Raw genomic sequence first — 12864 nt, forward strand, 5'->3', positions numbered from 1 at the left:
AAAGTGGGGGACTTGGTTACATTAGATTTTTCTAATGCCCTTTCGGTACCATTCTTTTTATCTTCAAAAATGTTTTTTTGCAGGCAGCTGATTTATTTTAACCTAGATTACTATGATGCAAAAAGTGACCACACGGATGCTCAAACATTCAATAAATAAATTGCATCATACAAAGCAAACAATTTTTTGGGTTTTCTTGTAATTAGATTTTTTTATAAAAACATGCATTTTAACTACATGACCTAAACTATATGACATGAAGAAATGCAATAATTAAATGCAATCTAAATGACCTAATTCTAATGACATACAATGCAATGCAATGACATACAAAAATTATTTCAACTAAAATGACACGCAACATACAATTTAGTATGTGAGTTATATGTCATGCGACATTTATTAAATGACTTAGTCTAATGACGATGAAGTTCTAATTAAATGAACCTAATAAAAACTAAATGACGTGCATTTGATATTTCTATGCAAAGATGATCTAGCTAGATTAAAATTCTATCTAATTTAAACTAAGGATCAAGTCACATTAAATCTAATTTAAACTAAGATATTATCTTAATCTAACATGCAATTTATCTAATATGCAATGACGTGCAAAGAATGCCTTAATTCAACATGATATATGCATGATGATTTTCTTTGTGTTTTTATATTAATTTCGAAATTAAAATTTCACATGCAATTCAAATAATGATAAAACTAAAAGCCTAAATGAATGCCTTTTTTGTTTTTTGTTTTTATATTTTCCTAAATTCGGAATAAAATCCCTATTCTAGACATGCAAGATAACAAGAAATATTCTAAAACAAACTGAATCATAATTCAAATATTTTTTGGATTTTTTTAGTGATTCTCCAAACAAGCAATTATCAACTAAATATTAAATCTAAACAATCAAGATATTCAATCAAATAAATGATTAAAATAATCGAAAAAATAACATGTTGTCTCACAAGTCATATTAACGATTATTATAACCCTAATTATCACGACAAAGAGTTCAAAATAACTAAAAATCTTATTCGAATTCTTACGAATCAAATTAATAATTATATTGATTCAACACTTAAAATGCTATCGACAAATCCCAAGAATTAATATAATTAAAAAATGACCCGACATCTTACGGGTCGGATTAATAATTACAATAATTTTAGGGATAACTCTTGCGAGTAATGCCTACAATATCCATAACCTAAAAGTCAACTCACAATATTCAAACTTAAACAATAATAATAAAACTAACTAAAAATAAAGTAAAATAATATAAAATAAGAAAAAAATAAAAGAAAAATAAACAACCTAAGGAAAATGGAGAGGCAGCCAATTCGTCGACACCGGGCAAGGGGTTTGGGTCGCCGGCGTTCGGGGCTCCGGCGAGGTGAATCAACGGTGCGGTTGGACGGCGACGGCTCAACTCGGCTCGGGCAGAGGCAGAGCAAGGCGGACAGGCGGTTGCTGTGGCGTGTGTCGCTTGGAGCGTGAGATGCGCTGCTCGGGCTGTCGAGGAGACGAGAGCAGCGACGGTGTGGGCTCCGGCGGCGTCGGGACGCGGCAGGGACAGCAGCACGGCGTCGGCTGGGCGTCAGGCGGAGGCGAGCAGGGACAGACAGGCGAGCGAAGGCGAGATCTGCTGGGCAATCACGGGCGAGTGGCAGAGCAAGGCAAGAGCGGCGTCGGCAAGGGAGTCGCGGACAACTGGACTAGCGTCGCGGGTTGCTCGTGAAAGAGGCGCGGCGAGGCTCGGCGTCGTGGTGGCGCGGGTCGTCGGGGCTCGTGGACGGAGACCGGCGGCTACGTCGACACGGGGAAGGTGGCTCGGTGGGCGGCCAGCCAACGGGGAGGAAGCGTTGAAGAAGATGATGAATAGTGTTAGGATTTCTCTCTTTTTTCTTTTTTTGGTTTTTTTTCTCTCTCCTGTTGCACGTCCCTTCCTCTCTGCCCCTCTCTCACGTCACTCTCCCTCTTCCCGTGTACTTTCTGCAGGAGACTTTTTCTTTTCTCAACCGGAAGAGAATTCCTTTTTCTCCCCTTCTCTCCTCTTTTTTTTGACTTTTTGTGTTTTCTTTTTCGACGAAGAGAAGCCCCCCCTGCTTTACCGTACACGGCCCTTTTATAAGCATGAAAAATGTGATCTTCGGATATTTCGAATTTTTCTATAACCTCTTGATTACAAAAATCTTTTTATTCTCCTTATCTCCTAAATATTTTCTACTGATTTTTAAAGTTCACAATCCGATTTTCTCAAATTCCAAAAAGATCCTCATTTCAAATCTCAATTTCAGAAAATGGGCTTGCCAATTTGTATTCTTCATGGGCTTAGTCCGACCTGTTAATTTAAAATTCAAAACTACCAATTCGACCCATCCACCACCGGTCCAATAAACAAATGTAAAAAATGCAAATTAAAAACAAATGCACCTAAATCTATATGCTATGCAATATATATATATAGGGATAAAATTAACCCCTAATTTTTTAAGGCGATAAATAACTAAATGGGTTGCCAAAATTTAGGTGTCAACAGTTGCCCCTCTTTGAAGGTGAGCTCGTAAAGGTTGTCTTCAAAGATAATTTGAGACCTAAATTTTGGTTATGCGTATGCAATGGATGATTTTTGTTGGAAAATGAATTCCATTTTTTTGATGCAACTTATATGATGTATGGAAATGCTAATGCAGATGATAAAAGACTTACTTGGAATGACTTACCTTCAAGGACGGTAGAGTGATTCAAGATAGTTGGCGTTACATGTCCAGGACTCGTACCATTCTACGGTCGCCCATAATAGTAAGATGGCTTTGCAAAGAGACTGTTTTCCTAGGACCCGTATCATTCTACGGTCGCCTAGTATAACAGTGTTTGGTTTTGTCTAGGACCCGTACCATTCTACGGTCGCTTAAACGGAGATTCACTTTCTAGGACCCGTACCATTCTACGATCGCCTGAATAGGGAAATAGGTTTTGTCTAGGACCCGTACCATTCTACGGTCGCCTAAATGGGGATTTACCTTCCATGACCCATACCATTCTACGGTCGCCTGAATAGGGAAATAGGTTTTGTCTAGGACTCGTACCATTTTACGGTCGCCTGAATAGGGAAATAAGTTTTGTCTAGGACCCGTACCATTCTACGGTCGCCTAAACGGGATTTACCTTCCCGGGACCCGTACCATTCTACGGTCGCTGAATAGGGAAATAGGTTTGTCTAGGACTCGTACCATTCTACAGTCACCTAAACGGGATTTACCTTCCAGACCCGTACCATTCTACGGTCGCCTGAATAGGAAAATAGGTTTTGTCTAGGACTCGTACCATTCTACGATCGCCTAAACGGGGATTTACCTTCCAGGACCCGTACCATTTTACGGTCGCCTAAACGGGGATTCACTTTATAGGACCCGTACCATTATAGGGTTGCCTGAATAGGGAAATAGGTTTTGTTTAGGACCCGTACTATTCTACGGTCGCCTGAATAGGGAAATAGGTTTTGTCTAGGACCCGTACCATTCTACGGTCGCCTAAACGGGGATTCACTTTCTAGGACCCATACCATTCTACGGTCGCCTAAACGGGGATTCACTTTCTAGGACCCGTACCATTCTACGGTCGCTTGAATGGGGAAATTGCTTTTCCAGGACCCGTACCATTCTACGATCGCCTGTTAGAGCAATAAATGTTGTCTAGGACCCGTACCATTCTACGGTCGCCTAAACGAGGTTTTGCTTGGCTAGGACTCGAACCATTCTTCGGTCGCCCAGCGTTGCAATCTAGGAAAAATCTTTGGGGACAACTCCATCGAGTGTCGATTAAAAGGGACTCTAGGCTATAAAAGTACACTAGGTCAATATAAATGGACATCGGGCTACGAAAGCACGCCGAGTCGATAAAGATGGGCCCTGGGCTACGAAAGCACGCCAGGTCAATATAAAGAACACCGGGCTACGAAAGCACGCCGGGTCAATAAAGAGGGACTCTGGGCTACGAAAGCACGCTAGGTCAATATAAATGGATTCTGGGCTACGAAAGCACGCCAGGTCAATTTTAAAGGACACCGGGCTACAAAAGCACGCCGGGTCAATTTTAAAGGATACTAGGCTACAAAAGCACGCCGGGTCAATAAATAGGGGAACTCTGGGCTACAAAAGCACACCAGGTCAATTTAAAAGGACAACTTGATGGAATCAAGTGTCGAGAATGGGTAGAGATACACTTACCTGATGATATCTCTGATTCTTTGAGACATGTCTTCTGGAACTTAGATATCCTGTGGAGGCCTCTCACCTCCTGAATATCAGGAGCTCTTGGGTCTTTGAGAAAACATTATCTGTCAGGCATGATTTAAAGCAAAAACTAATATGCATTCATCAAAGAGATAGACAATCTAAGCTACTCTTGAATGCACATTTCAAAATTCGGTGAGGTTTTCATCAACTCAATCCGGGGTTTATACATAATGGCCTTTGCATCACCCAAATTTCCATTGGAGAAAATTATCATTCAAGACAATCTTCACTCATGACATGGATTTCTTAAGAATACTAAATAAGAGACTTTCGGTTAGAAAGGACTTTCACTCACTCTCATTTAGAATGTCTATTTATGCTAATCACTCAATTTCATCATATCGACATAGGTCCGAGTATTCTCGCAAGCGGTACGATCTTACCAATCTGAGAGGTCTTTAACAGGGACCATAATGTGGGCTTGGTCAACGGCTTAACAAAGGGACTCTTTGAGTCAAGACTATTGAATGAACAGTCTTGTAATCATCTCCAGATTTACAAGTCAAGAACCCTGCAAAATGACAAAGAAATAATCTTGTTCGCACTTCTTTGAGCGATGCTTATAAACATATAAACTCATACGTTAATTCAAATGCCCTAATCTGAAGAGACTTTGTAAGGGACGTAACGTAAGTTGGGTTCATGGGTTGAGAAATGAAAGGATCATTAGGCTCAAAATGTGTGTAAAAGGTGTGAGTTGATGATCATCTTGGCATTGCCACCAGTTTTCTTTTTCACCATCGGGGATTGTCTTCATGAAGTCCCCCATTGATTGTAGAAACTCGGCATTTGAGTTTTTTGACTATTGCTCCATTGGGATTCAATTCTTGTAATTGACAGTCACCTATCTTGACTCTTTTTTTCATCTATGGGCATTGGCCTTGCTTTTACCAAGCACACCGTTTTTTTATGCCCCTAGTTCTCATGCATTTTTTCTTCACTTCTTTTCATGGGCATCAGCCTTACTTTTACCAAGCACACTGCTTTTTCATGCCCCTTAGTTCTATTATGAATTCAATTCTTGCGCATAATGCATGCGTCAAGCAAATTACACTTTGAATGACACTTGAACTTTTCAAGAGTCTTCATCTGCCTTTTGCCTTGCCCCAGTGTGCGGGGTGATCACCAACTAGGTTTAAAGAAATGAAATTGCAGGCTCAAGTGGGTTATGCAAAGGATATAAGTGTATATGATAGAGAAAGAAATGCTCTTTGTCATCCTAAGGCACTTAAATTAACACATGAATTCAATGTAATAGTATGACTTGAAGATTGATGCAAGTGAGAGCAAAAAAATTTCAATTCATTTTCCTCACCTCATGATGCCATTTTATCTCCCAGCTGCCTCGATGTGGGGTGATTTTTGACAGGGGTAATTTGAAAAGAATATCCGTAAGTGTATGGGCTCAAAGGGGTTAAGCAATGGATCACCTGCAGTGTTTGGGATAGAGATATGAATTGCCTCTCATCATTTCGGTTGTCGTACCTCTTGCGAGAGAACTCTTTACCTTATTGATATGAACCTTCCTACACTCATCTCACAAGTGTATGAATATGGGACTGTGTATAGGATAGGGTTTGCCTTTTATCATCCCGACTCGTCTCATTTAGTATGCTCAATCAATTCCACATCATTCATTAAATTAGTCCATCTTGATGTTCTTTAGTGGAATTGGTGGATAAAACATGTAAGAGTCATCATGCAAAACCCTTTAAAAAAAAAAAAAAACTTAATAGCTTTAAGCATGTCAACTTCAAATAGTTTTCTATACTGCAAAATGGTTTTAAGCATTCATTCAAGGATTCCTCTACAATGGGAATTGCCTCAGCAGTTGATGTCTTTGAATTGTCCCTATCATTCAAGACTGAAAATCCATTTTTGCCCCTGCACAAGAGAACGTGCATCAGTATGATACTATGCAACATCAAAGTAAATTCAAATTGCACATCCATTTTGGCTCAGGTCAAGACTTTATCCTAATCGGGTCACTACCAAAACCTGTCATGCCCCCAATTTGTCAACTCTTCCACTTGGGAATGATGGTCCTTTTTTACTTGCCCCAAATCTTTTTCATTACAAGTGCGCTCTAAACCTGTTGATCACAAGTCAAGTTTATGATCATTGAAACTTGATACGCCATTCTCAGATGTCCCTTGTCATAACAAGTTATAGAATTATGCACTGAGACGAGAAGCAAATGAGTCAGACAAACAAACAAGTTTAATCTGCTACAAGCTTTGGGAAAATGTTTTTTTTTAGCAGTGAAACGCTTTTGTTTTCAAAAAAGTTTTTGGGAGGAAGCATGAGAAAGTCCAGCCCTCAGGATTTCTCCGTGGATGATATTTTTCTTTTTCATGGTTCGATATCGTCATTGGACTAGTTTGGTATACTCCATCATGTCCTCAAAATTTGAAATAAAATTGTAATTTCATAGAATCAAATGAATTACATTATTGGAATGGAAAATGCAAACAAGCCAAACCCTAAAAGCAAAAGCGATAATTGAAATTTCAAAAAGCAGAGAATCCTAAACAAAACTTGAAATCCTAGGAGATAAGAACTTCTTCACTCAGTGACAGCGTTTGCGCCTTCATCATGGTTGGGTAGAGGATTTTTCTGATTACTGCTGAAAGAGAACGCCTTTGTATCCAAGAGGTCTTGGACCTTATGCTTCAAAACATAGCAATCATCGGTAGAGTGACCAATCTCTCCCATGTGATAGTCACACTTCTCGGAGGGATTATATGCAGGATAATGCTCGAGATTTGGTCGCTTCGGCTCAGTAGAGAGTAATCCCTTCTTTTGGAGAACAGGCAAAACTTTGGATAGGGGTCTAGGAAGAGGTGTAAGCTGCCTCCTAACATTACGTCGTTGACCCGAGAACCGATATCCTCCACCTTGTTGCTCGAGAAATCTTAATTACCGGAGCGCGATTGGATGTATCACGATTTAGTTGAGAGTAGGCCATATTAATCTCAGCTTCAGGGTCCCTCTCCTTCTTGGTAGAAAACCTCTTGTTAGATGGCTTAGTAAACTACCATTCTCTTATCCCCATCTCGATTTGTTCTCCTACAGGAATAAGCTGATTGAAGCTTTCGACGTATGTACTGGCCATTCTATTACGAAACTCGGACGACAGGGTTTTCACGAACAACTTCATCAGCTCTTTGTTGGTAGGCTCAGGACTAATTTGAGCCGCCAGGTTTCTCCATCTCACAACATATTCCTTAAAGGATTCGCTCCTTTTCTTTTCCATCCGCTCCAGGTCTTCTCGAGAAGGTGCGATGTCCATGTTGAACTTGTACTGTTTGAGGAACGCGTCGGCCACTTCGTTCCAGGTGTCGAGGAGGTTCACATTCTTCATCACATACCAATTAAGAGCGGGCCCAGTCAAACTTGCATGAAATGATTGGATCATGAGAGGCTCATTCTTGACATACTGGGCCATGCGTACGTGGTACATTTGCAAATGAGCTTTTGGGTAGGAAGTACAATCGTATTTCTCAAAATCCGGCATTTTGAATTTCTTTGGCATCTTGACTTTCTCCTACACGGACAAGTCGAATGGGAGTGAACTCTGTGACTCCTGCAATTGTTTCAACTTCTCTTCCAGCTTCGCAACACGCTCATCCTGATCTGTCTTGGGAACGCCGTCAAGCTTGGCCTTTCCAACAATGACTAGGTCATCTTCTAGCCCAGGCATGTCGTCATCAATCATTTGAACCTTGTTTGCTTGCTTCGGGATAACTACTTCAGGAAGAGCGCGTGCAGTTGTTGGATTTGCTTGGAGGAATTGGAGTTGATCCGTCACAAGCTGTATAGAGGCGAGTACTTGTTGGAGTTGAGTCTCCGCAGCGACATACGATCACGCATTTCATTTTGGTCAGCCATTTTAGCCCTTGATCGTGTAATAATAGGCGATCGCGGTAGATCCGTTATGACCTAAGGAAAATGGATGGAAATATGTAAACACAAGGTCTAAATAGAGAAACAATCCATGACAACAATCTAATCAATTTTTCATTTTCATTTTTTTTTCATGAAAAGCTCTTACAATGAGGGAATTTCCTAAAGAGAGCTAGAAAAATAGACATCCTAGTAAGATCAAATTTCTTAGACATGAATTGAAAACAAATTCTCCAAAGTTTTTTTTATATTATTTTTTCAAATGATTTATGGCAATTTCCTCATTTCATTCTTGAAAGGAATTAGATCAAATGACTATCCTATATTGTCATGGACAGACCAAAACCATGACAAAATAAATTGCATGGTATAGGGATAGAAAACTTACTTTACCAAGAAAATCGACGGCAATCACATAGACATGCACATGAGATGTGAGGCTCGATTTTTGTTTAAATGGCTTAACAAGGTGGAGCTAAGAGGATAATCTGACCGTTGTAGTCTCGCATTAATGTGTCAGATCCCCCTAACTCCGGCTCAGTCGAATGGAATACCCAATAATCACGCAGTCTCGCGGATATGGACAAACACATTCGACACCATGAAAGAAATTTCGGGGAAGAGAATGTCAACCTCTACATAGTAATCTCGCTTTGGAGGAAGTATCATTCTCAACACCATCCTAGAAATCATTTCGCAGCCCAGGTTCAACCGCAGGTTGTGTGTGCAAATAGTGTGGTGCTAAAGCAATAAAGCATGCACAACAGTTTAAATGCAAACAACACTTCTATAGTTTTAATTCAAACATTCATCCCTAACTCCAACCTGCAGAACATGGGTTAGCAAAGACTACTCCCCTTATACCTCTGATCTGCAAGAACATTTAACACATTAAGGATGTTAGAGACGTACCTGAGATCCTTGCTGCCAAACAAAAATATTTTTAAAAGAAAAAGAAAAATTGACCTAAGTCCACTAAGTGTTTTAACACAAGTCCCCAGCGGAGTCGCCAAGCTGTCGCGATCAATTTTTCGGGTTTACCACCTAAAACTAGGTTAATGGATTACTAAGTCTTTAAGCTTAGCTCGGGCTCTCCCAAGCCCATACCAATTCGCGACTTATGTTTAAGTTCTTAACATACAAATGATTTTCAATCAGGAGTCGCCACTAATCGGTTTATGGTAGGTCGATTAGACACCTAAGTAAAATAATGGGACAATTACTTTACTCCTACGAACCAGAGACTAAGGGTACGGGGACTTGGTTACATTATATTTTTCTAATGCCCTTTCGGTACCATTCTTTTTATCTTCAAAAATGTTTTTTTGCGGGCGGCTGATTTATTTTAACCTAGATTACTATGATGCAAAAAGTGACCACACGGATGCTCAAACATTCAATAAATAAATTGCATCACACAAAGCAAACAATTTTTTGGGTTTTCTTGAAATTAGAATTTTTTCATAAAAACATGCATTTTAACTACATGACCTAAACTATATGACATGAAGAAATGCAATAATTAAATGCAATCTAAATGACATAATTCTAATGACATACAATGCAATGCAATGACATACAAAAATTATTTCAACTAAAATGACACGCAACATACAATTTAGTATGCGGGTTATATGTCATGCGACATTTATTAAATGACTTAGTCTAATGACGATGAAATTCTAATTAAATGAACCTAATAAAAACTAAATGACGTGCATTTGATATTTCTATGCAAAATGATCTAGCTAGATTAAAATTCTATCTAATTTAAACTAAGGATCAAGTCACATTAAATCCTAATTTAAACTAAGATATTATCTTAATCTAACATGCAATTTATCTAATATGCAATGACGTGCAAAAAATGCCTTAATTCAACATGAAATATACATGATGATTTTTTTGTGTTTTTATATTAATTTCGAAATTAATATTTCACATGCAATTCAAATAATGATAAAACTAACAACCTAAATGAATGCTTTTTTTTTTTTTGTTTTTTTGTTTTTTAATATTTTCCTAAATTCGGAATAAAATCCCTATTCTAGATATGCAAGATAACAAGAAATACTCCAAAACAAACTAAATCCTAATTCAAATATTTTTTGGATTTTTTTAGTGATTCTCCAAAACAAGCAATTATCAACTAAACATTAAATCTAAACAATCAAGATATTCAATCAAATAAATGATTAAAATAATCGAAAAAATAACCCGTTGTCTCACGAGTCAAATTAACGATTATTATAACCCTAATTATCACGACAAAGAGTTCAAAATAACTAAAAATCTTATTCGAATTCTTACGAATCAAATTAATAATTATATTGATTCAACACTTAAAATGCTATCGACAAATCCCAAGAATTAATATAATTAAAAAATGACCCGATATCTTACGGGTCGATTAATAATTATAATAATTTTAGGGATAACTCCTGCGAGTAATGCCTACAATATTCATAACCTAAAAGTCAACTCACAATATTCAAACTTAAACAATAATAATAAAACTAACTAAAAGTAAAGTAAAATAATATAAAATAAGAAAAATAAACAACCTAAGGAAAATGGAGAGGCAGCCAATTCGTCGACACCGGGCAGGGGTTTGGGTCGCCGACGTTCGGGGCTCCGGCGAGGTGAATCAACAGTGCGGTTGGACGGCGACGGCTCAACTCGGCTCGGGCAGAGGCAGAGCAAGGCGGACAGGCGGTTGCTGTGGCGTGTGTCGCTTGGAGCGTGAGATGCGCTGCTCGGGCTGTCGAGGAGACGAGAGCAGCGACGGTGTGGGCTCCGGCGGCGTCGGGACGCGGCAGGGACAGCAGCACGGCGTCGGCTGGGCGTCAGGAGGAGGCGAGCAGGGACAGACAGCCGAGCGTAGGCGAGATCTGCTGGGCAATCACGGGCGAGTGGCAGAGCAGGGCAGGAGCGGCGTCGGCAAGGGGAGTCGCGGACAACTGGACTGGCGTCGCGGGTTGCTCGTGAAAGAGGCGCGGCGAGGCTCGGCGTCGTGGTGGCGCGGGTCGTCGGGGCTCGTGGATGGAGACCGGCGGCTACGTCGGCGCGAGGAAGGTGGCTCGGTGGGCGGCCAGCCAACGGGGATGAAGCGTTGAAGAAGATGATGAATAGTGCTAGGATTTCTCTCTTTTTTTGGTTTTTTTTTCTCTCTCCTGTTGCACGTCCCTTCCTCTCTGCCCCTCTCTCACGTCACTCTCCCTCTGCCCGTGTACTTTCTGTAGGAGACTTTTTCTTTTCTCAACTGGAAGAGAATTCCTTTTTCTCCCCTTCTCTCCTCTTTTTTCTTGACTTTTTGTGTTTTCTTTTTCGACGAAGAGAAGCCCCCCTGCTTTACCGTACACGGCCCTTTTATAAGCATGAAAAAATGTGATCTTCGGATATTTCGAAGATTTCTATAACCTCTTGATTACAAAAATCTTTTTATTCTCCTTATCTCCTAAATATTTTCTACTGATTTTTAAAGATCACAATCCGATTTTCTCAAATTCCAAAAAGATCTTCATTTCAAATCTCAATTTCGAAAATGGGCTTGGGCCAATTTGTATTCTTTTTGGGCTTGGTCCGACCTTGTTAATTTAAAATTCAAAACTACCAATTCGACCCATCCACCACCGGTCCAATAAACAAATGTAAAAAATGCAAATTAAAAACAAATGCACATAAATCTATATGCTATGCAATATATATATTTAGGGATAAAATTAACCCCTAATTTTTTAAGGCGATAAATGACTAAATGGGTTGCCAAAATTTAGGTGTCAACAATTAGTTTCATGTGTGTGGATATATATGAACCGGGTCAATATACTTTGCATAAAAACCCGGCTCAATTACTAAATTATCACATCCTTAATCATAAAGTGGGGGCTATTTCAACCCATTTTATGTCTAAATCCAACCATATAGTAGAAAGAGACAAAATTGCGCTTAAACATCTAAGCAAAATTGAAACGAGAAATTTGCAGAAAATCTTATTCTTTTTCAAGTTGTCAAGCGAAATTATGGATTAATTATAAGAAGATCAAAACAAATTTGAAGATCAACAGCTTTTTAACATTACAAAATTTTATTTGTATTGTGCATATTGCCACCGAGCTATCTGACCTTTTATATCCACATAATGAGATGTTCGGATGAAATAAAGAAAACTCTCTTACAAGATTTGTCGGAGTAAAATTGCTACTATACTCCCTAATGCAAAATTTAATAGATGAAAAATAATTAAATAAAAATTTGCATGAAATAAAAGGTCAAAATGACTTTTACATGTAATTCGTCTTGGACGAGGAGTTTATGAGAAAAATATCAAGGTGTCTACAAAAGCATTTTACATCGTTGTTTTTAAACACTTTTTAGATGCTCTTTTCACTCTCATGGTCTATGCAAAAGTATGTAAGTAAATAATATAAAAATTATATAACATATAAAAGGCCTAATTATGTTTTCAAACTAATCGAAAACCAAATTCACCATGAAAGTTACCATTTGAGGTAGAAATGATACGTTGCGATAAGATTAATGATGATGAGTAAGAAGCTAATCTTCATTATCTAAGCAACAATAATTTTTTTTTTTTAATGGTCGAAAGCAACTATAAACTTTCTAAGCTAAAGGAAACTGTACAAATATAGAT

Source organism: Eucalyptus grandis, chromosome 8, assembly GCF_016545825.1.
Source record: "Eucalyptus grandis isolate ANBG69807.140 chromosome 8, ASM1654582v1, whole genome shotgun sequence".
In the NCBI taxonomy this organism is placed as follows: domain Eukaryota; kingdom Viridiplantae; phylum Streptophyta; class Magnoliopsida; order Myrtales; family Myrtaceae; genus Eucalyptus; species Eucalyptus grandis.